Source organism: Pongo abelii, chromosome 21 (assembly GCF_028885655.2).
Source record: "Pongo abelii isolate AG06213 chromosome 21, NHGRI_mPonAbe1-v2.0_pri, whole genome shotgun sequence".
Taxonomy (NCBI): domain Eukaryota; kingdom Metazoa; phylum Chordata; class Mammalia; order Primates; family Hominidae; genus Pongo; species Pongo abelii.
Window position 1 is genome coordinate 65,471,369 of NC_072006.2, and position 8,753 is coordinate 65,480,121.

An 8,753-nucleotide genomic window follows, 5' to 3' on the forward strand; every position below is an offset into this window, starting at 1 on the left:
GTCAGAGACTGTAGCAGCTCTGTGACAAATTTGCTGAATTTAGCAGCCAGGGCAACACAAATATATTATCTTACAGTTCTGTAGGTCAGAAGTCAGACATGGGTCTCCCTGGGCCCAAATCAGCCTTCTTTCTGGAAGCTCAAGGAGAGAACCCATTTCCTCACCTCTGCAGCTTCCAGAGCCCCCTTCCTCCACCTTCAAAGCCAGCACTGCACCTCTCAGTGCTGTTCCCACAGTTCCATCCCCCTGGCCCCCTCTGACCCTGCCTCTCTTCTGCCTCCTACCTATGAGAACCATGGAGATCACGGTGGGCCCACCTGGGTAACCAAGTATAACCTCCATCTCCAGGTCAGCTGCTTAGCAAGCTTAATTCCATCTGCAGCCTGAATTCTCCTTTTTCATGTAAGGCAGCACACTCAATCCACAAGTTCCAGTGATTAGGACATGGACATCTTTGGGGTGCATCATTCTGTCCACACAGGGCCCATCTGTTAGCTTGGTGCCCCAATAGTGTAGGGTGGTGACTAAGAGTGAGCATTTGTGAGTCAAATCCATCTGAGTTCAGTTTGCGGTCCCCTGCTTTTCCTTGTGTGACCTTAGGCAAGTTTCTACACTTCTCGGAGACTCTGTGGTCTCATCTGCAAACCAGCAATGACAGTAGCTCCTACAGCACAGGGACATTATGCCAAACTCTTGCAATGCCCTTGTCACTGTGTTATTGTGACCATTGAAGGAAAATTAGAGCTCACCTGCTCTGACCCCACCTCCTATGCTCACCATGTCTCTGTCACCTCTGGCAGACGGTGCAGTGGGGCAGACTGTCTCCTGGCCAGCAGTTTCTCCCCATCCTCTGGCCACACTGCCCATGCTGCTTGAGAAGACAGCCTGGTGCCATGCTAAGCCACATGGAGTGGCTGTAACTGGCCACACACTGAGTCCCAGGATGGGCCATGATGGACTGGAGCCAATCAGTGGATCCCAAAACATGTATCTGACCAAAAACATGTGTCTGACCAAAAACATGTGTCCTGGATGGGATCCCATCCACCCAGCCATGGAAGCACAGGTCTGGAGCCCACATACCCTGTCTCCAGAGCCTGAGTTGGCCACAGGCACAATGGAGAAACTCGGGTGAAGCTGATGTTGAAAAAGATGGGGGAGAGAGTCAACAGGAGCTCAACCATGTCTTCAAAGACTGTTGTTCAAGCCTCTAGATCCAGCCTTGCCTGAAGGCAGCCCCACCTGGGGACATTTATGTAGACGACCCAGTGACCATGGATTTTCTTTCACTTGCGGCACAAGGAGTCTGGTCTTTCAGTTCTATTCAATCATCTCCCAAAATAGCACATCTCCTATGGACAAGATTGAAGGGGATACCTTCTAGTCAAGGAAGGCTGTGTCCATGTGATTGCAACTCACTTCCTAAAACTTCGTTCTTCTAAAGCAAAACAAACCAAACCAAAAACCCAGCTCATTTGTTTCACAGGAACTTACTAAGTGCCCTCCTCTTTTGTTCTGAAGCCTTCAAATATTTTTAAACCATTGTCCTTTCTCTTGGCCTCCTCTCTTCTGTCTTCATATGACCAGTTTCTTTACTCAGACCCTACATAACTTGGCTTGTAGACCTCCCATCACCACAGTCAAACTCCTCCAAATGCCACTTTTCCAATCTCCTTTTAAAACTGTGAAGTCCCCAATAACATTGGCTGGCACATAAACCCACCTTGGATGTGGCCAGATGCAGCTGATTCTAGTGACATATTGTGTCTATTGATGTCTGGCTGCATCTTAATGTGAAGCAATGGTTCACGCTGACGGGATGTCCGAGTGGGAAGGCACCCTGGTCAAGAGGGCTCTGCACTTGTGATTTTACATGACATACACTTGCTACTGATGGCTCTTGATGCCACTGGGAACCACCAGCAGGAACAGACACGGAGTTATGCAAACACATCCTTTTTGTCCAGTGCTCCTGGCCAGCCTCAGACAGTGACCCAGCTCTGAGTTTTCAGAGTGGATGGTCAGCAAAGTGTCAGCTTGGATTTCTCAAAGCAAGGCTGATATGGTTAGGCTTTGTGTCTCCACCCAAATTCCATCTTGAATTATAATCCCCACCTGTTGAGGGCAGGACCCAATGGGAGGTGGTTGGATCATGGGGGAAGCTTCCCCCATGCCATTCTCATGATAGTGAGTGAGTTTTCAAGAGATCTGATGGTTTTATAAGGGGCTCTTTCCCCCTCACTCATACACACTTCTCTTGCCTGCTGCCATGTAAAACATGCCTCTTCCCCTTCCGACAAGATTGTGAGTTTCCTGAGGCAACCCCAATGCTGTGGAACTTAGTCTTTTCTTTATAAATGACCCAGTCTTGGGTATGTCTTTATAGCAGTGTGAAAATGGACTAATACAAAGGCCATCTCACCACCCCTTGCTTGCATGGGCCATTGATTTGGACTTGCCATCAGGGCCCAGTGACCCTGGCGGGGCATCCCTTGGACCACTCCTCACACTGCCTAGGCTAGCCAGGACACAACCCTGGAAAGGACCGGCTCCCTCTCCACACAGCTGCTAGGCTTATGAGCTCTGAAAGGTACAGGCCTCCAAGAGCCTCCATTCGGCCCTCAATAATGAGAGGGGGAGAAGAGCCATCTCTCAGCCCACAGCTGGAAGGAAGTGGGCTTCATATTCATTTGCACAGCTCCTCTCAACCTGGCCATTCCTCTCAACCTGGCCCCTTCTTTTTTCAAGTAGCAAGGAAAAAGGCTGAGAGAGCCAGGAGATGGAGGCTCTTAGTAGATCTTTAAAAGGGGCAATTTTGTTTCATTTATCTGAAAAGTCACACCGTGCATGGTGAAGGGGGAAGAAGAAGGGGAGGAGAAGAAGGACTCATGGAGGATGGCTAGCACCCGGGAAAGCAGATCCCCTCACCCTCTAGCTCCGTGAGTGGGTTCCAGGACATCCTGCAGGAGTTGACTCTCCCTGACTCAAACTGAGCCTGCTCATCACAGTGTCTGGTGTGCATGATGTTTCTCTTATTTGCTAGGTTCAAAACTCTGTGCCCACAGCTTCTTTGCTGGTTCTTTCACACGTCTGCCCAGGGCCCAGCACCTGCCGTATCTGGAGTGCTTTCTGACCCCCACATTCCTGTCACCTCATTCAGTTCTTTGCTCACTCATCACCTCCCCACTGAGCCCTTTCCCCAGCCCCCCTGCCTAGCCCCATCCAGCCTTCCTCACCCATAGCGAGCTCTGCCTGCGCTGGCTCCTTGTATAGACTGGCTCCTCTCCTGGGCGGCCGGAGCAGTCTGGATCAAGGTATAAGACCCTCCTCTGTTCTGTAACTGCTGTGATTAAGGGGCCTAACTTGAACCCCGGGTACAAACCGGAGTCACAACCAGGACATTTAGCCACACACATGAGGCTATGCCCTACACAGCAACCCGTGTGTAGAAAGAAGTCTCCTGGAGCTTCCGTAACCGATGACCACAATGGGGAAGTATATTCCCTCCCCATTCTGGAGGCTAGAAGTCTGAAATCAAGGTATCAGCAGGGCCATCCTCCCGACAGAGGCTCTGCGGGAGGACCCTTCCTGGCCTCTTCTAGCACTGGTGGCTCTTGGTGTTCCTTGGCTTGGACACATCACTCCAATCTCTGCCTCCATTTCACATGGTTTTTTCCTCTTCTTTCCCTGTCTCTGCTCTGTGTGTCTATTTTTATTTTTTTATTTTTTTGAGACACGGTTCTGCTCTGTCACCCAGGCTGGAGTGCAGTCCAGCTCATTGCAGCCTCAAACTCCCAGATGCAATCATGGCTCACTGCAACCTCAAACTCCCAGGCTCAGGTGATCCTCCTACCTCAGCCTCCCAAGCAGCTGGGACTACAGATGCATGCCACCATGCCCAGCTAATTTTTTTTCTTTTAAAGATGGGGTCTCACTATATTGCCCCAGCTAGTCTCAAGCCCTAGGGCTTAAGAAATCTTCCTGCCTTAGCCTTCCAACATGCTGGGATTAAAGGTGTGAGCCACCGTGCCCTGTCTATTTAAGGATACTCGTCATTGGATTTAAGGTCCACCTGGAGGATCCAGGATGATCTCATATCAAGATCCTTAACTTAATCACCTCCACAAAAACTCTTTTTCCAAACAAGGTCACATTTACAAGTTCTTGGTATTAGCACACATATCTTTCTGGGGATCACCATATACTTATAAATGATAAAATTGTGGACATTGTATAAACACTGATGGCATGCCAGTCAAGGTGTTACATACTTCACTTTTGTTTGCTCATTTGATCTGATAGTCCCTATGCCATACCTCCCCCCGCTCCCAACAAGGAGTTGCACTGGACTTCCAACAAGGAAGAGAGGTGGCCTTATCCCCATTTCACAGATAAGGAAACTGAACATCAAGGAAGGTACAACCAGCAGGTGGCAAATACCAGGACTCAGATGTGTGTCTTCCAGGCTTCCAAGGCTGTGCTCCCACACACCCCGCAGCAACTGCCTTGCAGATGAAGGGGCTGGGGCTCAGAGGCTTGCCAAAGGTCCCATGGCTGAGAAGTGATGAACAGAGCTGAAATTCTACTGCTTCCCATTCCAGGCTCTTGCTGCTATAAGATGCCTCCTCCTCAGGGTCCAAAGCGGATGGAGCAGCCTCTGGTCAAATGGCACCATGTGCTGGGTTACAATGCAGAAAATCTTCCCTCCCTTCTTCCCGGGGCCACTTGCCTCATCCCACTGAAGTCTTGCCTCATCCCACTGAAGTAGGGCTTGGATAAGTAGCTTGTTCAGGCCAATGGAACATAAGCAGAGACAACATGCCAATCCTGAGCCAAGGCTAGAGGGCATCTGGTGCTTCCTCATGGCCTGTTGTGTTCCTACTGTTACCACAAGAAACCATGCCCTGGGTAGCCACTAATTCAAGGATAATGGGAGGTTCAAAGAGCAGAACTCAACCCAAATCACAGCCTGGAGCCTGGAACCTAGAGCCAGGAGCTGGGAGTCCAGAGTCCAGCCTAGCCCAGCCGTGGTGCCATGCAACTCTCTTACTGGCTCATAAGTGAGAAATGCCTGTTGTTTTCAGCCTCTGGGTTACGGAAAGATTTGTTACTCAGCATTATTACAGCATTGGTAACTGATACAGTTGGGTCTAAACTTGGATGGTTAACAAATATGGAATATATCTTTAGAATAACGGATTATTCTCTGATTCAGAAAGAATGTACAACATAAAATCCAAAATAGATGGCCCCATGCTAACTGAAACCGGTATTCAAGCTAGCTCTTTACAATTTAAAAGGAAATTGGAATTTGATATGGGACGGGCGTTTTTCATTTGAGGTGTTTTGAATGGAAGCATCAAGGTCTCCAAAAATGTACTTCTCACTTTTTAAAGGCTTTTGTTTATACCTAACACTAAACTGTTGCTAGATTGAAACATCAATTGACAACCTGGTCCAGTCAATGAAGAATGTTCAACTTACATGTAAATACATGTACAAACATGGGCCTTCTATTCGGTCAGTCTCAATTGAAAACTTTCTTCTCAAAATTCACTCTAATATGGGGATTGTGTTTATTTATGGGTGACAGCTAATTTTCTTTCTTCCTGTAATAAAATAATTAAAATATTTTGCTCTCTGAGTTGTATTTTTTCAGGGTAATCCTTTCATTAAAAGTCATTTAATATCCTTCTGTTCTGTTATCTGCTACATTTCAACTTTTGTGTTTTCTCTGCTCTCCTTGTCTTCTGTCATATTTCTCATTAAATTTCCCCTTTTTGTTCTTTTGTTATGATGGCTTATTTTCTGCCCTAAAACAAGCTTTGAACTTAAAAACCTGAAAAGCATTTTATTTGGAATAAAAGAATCCACAGTGTCACACATTTGTCAGCTAATGTGTTCCTTCCTATGCTTTGTTTTAATTTTTCAGAGTGATTGTTTATGAACGAGGCCTTTGGTTTCTTGGAGGCTGGTTTGGTCTTTCTACCCATTCTTCACAGAAAACCATAATCCTCTGATAACATAATCATCACCGTAGCAACCAGAGGCGATGTCACAAACAGGATTATGACTTAAGAGCCCAGATTTGCATCTCACACCCACTACTTACGCGCCAGGCGCCTCTTTGGACGCCACTCCACAGCCTCGTGTGTTAAGAGGCACACAAGAGCTGCCTGATTGGCTCCCAAGCTGAGAACCAGGAGCCAGGGGAAATCATAGCGAAATCTGAACCTGATGTAGCCCCGTCAGCATCACACACACACTCAGAGCAAAATGGCCTGCTCTTCAATGTAGTTTAGTTTAGTTCAATTGTCCTGCCCACCCCCTCCTGACCCTCCTGCCGCGGAGGGGTGGTATTTGAAAGCACAGGTGAGTGCTTCATAGGTGCCGGGTGGGTGATCTAATTCTGGGTTCCTCAATCTATTAACAGCTTGGGAAGAACAGATCAGAGGACTGATGCTCACCCGGGTTTGGATTCCTCCTTTAGCCTTTGACAAGTTACTTAACTGAGTAAATCCTCAATTTCCACCATGATAAAGGAAAGACGGTGTGTGACTATTATGTTTTTATTCTGGATTGAACTACTCAGTGTATTCACAAGGCCAGTGAAGGCAGCACAGGGAAGTTAGTGTGGGCTGGTGCTGTGCTCATCAAGTCCGCAGACACCTTAGGGGTTGGCAGGGTATTATCTGGGTCTTCTAGGTATCCCAGTGGTTTGGTTGGTAATTGCTCACCCATTTCACAGATGGCAAAACTGAGGCTTACGGAGTTTCCTGTGATGCTCCAGTTCACAGAGCTAAAAGGAGTAGAGTGATGGCTCAGACACGGGCCTCCCAGCTCAAGTTCTGTGCTCTGGACAGAAAGTCAGGATGACCCTAAAGGACAGGGCAGCTGTGCAGGGACAGGATAGGCCCATCCTGGAAGGCTCATTGGCTGAGGGAAAGAGGGTACAGGGGAAATAATTCCCTTTCATCCATCCATCCCCACTATTGCTCCTAAACTTCCCTTCCACCTCCAGCTTCTTTCTTCTCTTCTCCTTGGGACAGCAACGGCACAGAGAGTGGACCGCCATCCCTTACTGCCCACTCAACCGTTGCTGGGGACTGATTCTTTCAGCTCTACACAGAATTCAAGAACTATAATTGGATCTGCTTCAGAACAGTAATCCCCACAGCCTTAAAACATGCAAAATAAAAATAAATGAATCATCCATCAGCATTTTATGGTACATTTATAATTTTATTTAAATGTTTAACATCATAAAACAAGCTTGGCTCATGGAGAAAACTGTTGATTTCATGAGAAGAAATTGCTCTCTTTTAAATGAAAGTAAATACTCTTTAGGGCATCCCCAGATAGGAAATGAAGATGAAGGAAGCTATTCCCAAGTTGGCCAAATCTGGCAATTATTCTCTCAAAGGCAGCAATGTGTCACAGCAAAATGCGACAATTCCCTCAAGTGACCAGTGGGACTGATTTATGAGCAAAGGCAAAGACATCGTTCCCCCAAACGACTCTTGAGTTACTAACTCCCTCAGAGGGACGATCATGGAAGGTGGGGGACCCGGGAAGCTCATGGGGTCCAGACCAGCTCTGAGAAGGACCTGTCTGTCACCTTTCCTCAGGGTTCTGTTATTTTGAATGGCAGATCACCATCACCTTCAAGCCCTGGCCTTGTTCTCTGATTGGTCATTCTTAGAGAGAGATAGGCTGCCCGTTAAGACCCATTGTTCTGACTCTGAAATGAAGGAAAATGAAGCAATTAACATCTTGGCAGTGGGCAGAGTTAATCATGCTTGACCATTTTTATTTAAGTTCTCCCCCAAAATGCAGCACCGAAAGGCACTTATTAGTTCACACAAAGAGGCATCTCTGAACAGCAAACACTCAATTATTTCGATGTTTACTGTTGAGAAAACTGCAAAAGAAAATATGCATTCAACCGACACATTCTGAAAGGTCTCATAAAAATGAGGCTATTTTCACAGTTTCTAAGTCATATCCTATAATTTTGTTTTTTAATCATTGCAACCTACTGGATTTAATATTAGATTCTTATTTCTACCTCTCCAAACCCTCATCATAGTCTTCTGGCCATTCAGCAAAATACATTACTTTGCAAAGCTGAATGTAAGCATAGACATCTTACATTCAGCTTTGAAATGTCTTACCTCCACTGTCACAAAAGTAGGTAGCACCTCAGATCAGGTGAAGGAGAAATGACACATGAGATTTGTAGACTGTCTTCCTCTCTCCCATGACCACAGTGGTCAAGTGGTTGCATTGATTACCTGATTAATGGCCTCTTTGTATTCCTGTCCCACTGACTCTGGGCTCGCTCAGCCAGGGGGCTTTCTTTGGCCAATGGATGTTAGCAAATGTGACCCAAGCCAAGTTCTGGAAAGATATTCACTCTCTTTGACCTCTGCCACTATCAAGAGAACATATTCAGGGTTACTTGACAGAAAAATAATCTAAAAGATATCTAGAGGAGAATGGACTGGCCTCCAGAGCCACCCTGGACCAGCAGCCCCCAACCAGCATGCAGCTGATTGCAGCACAGCGAGCCATCCCAGTAGAGGCAGCTGAGCCTGGCTCAGATCAGCAGAACTGCCCAGCCAATCCAAAACTCAAAGAAAAATAGTGAATGGTAGTTCTTTCAAGCCATTCAGTATTGGGATAATTTGTTATGTGGCACTATAGAGGCAATAGGTAGCTGATAACAAACCTAACCCCAGCTGCCATTCATT

General features: G+C 46.8%; 1 long non-coding RNA gene across 1 annotated transcript; it reads left to right on the top strand.

Moving 5' to 3' along the window:
- The first annotated feature begins 6,092 nt into the window (after positions 1-6,092).
- Positions 6,093-7,221, top strand: LOC100938530 (uncharacterized). The gene is made up of 2 exons (XR_151897.3): positions 6,093-6,372; positions 7,022-7,221. It is a non-coding gene; the product is annotated as an uncharacterized LOC100938530 (long non-coding RNA).
- Positions 7,222-8,753: the final 1,532 nt, after the last annotated feature.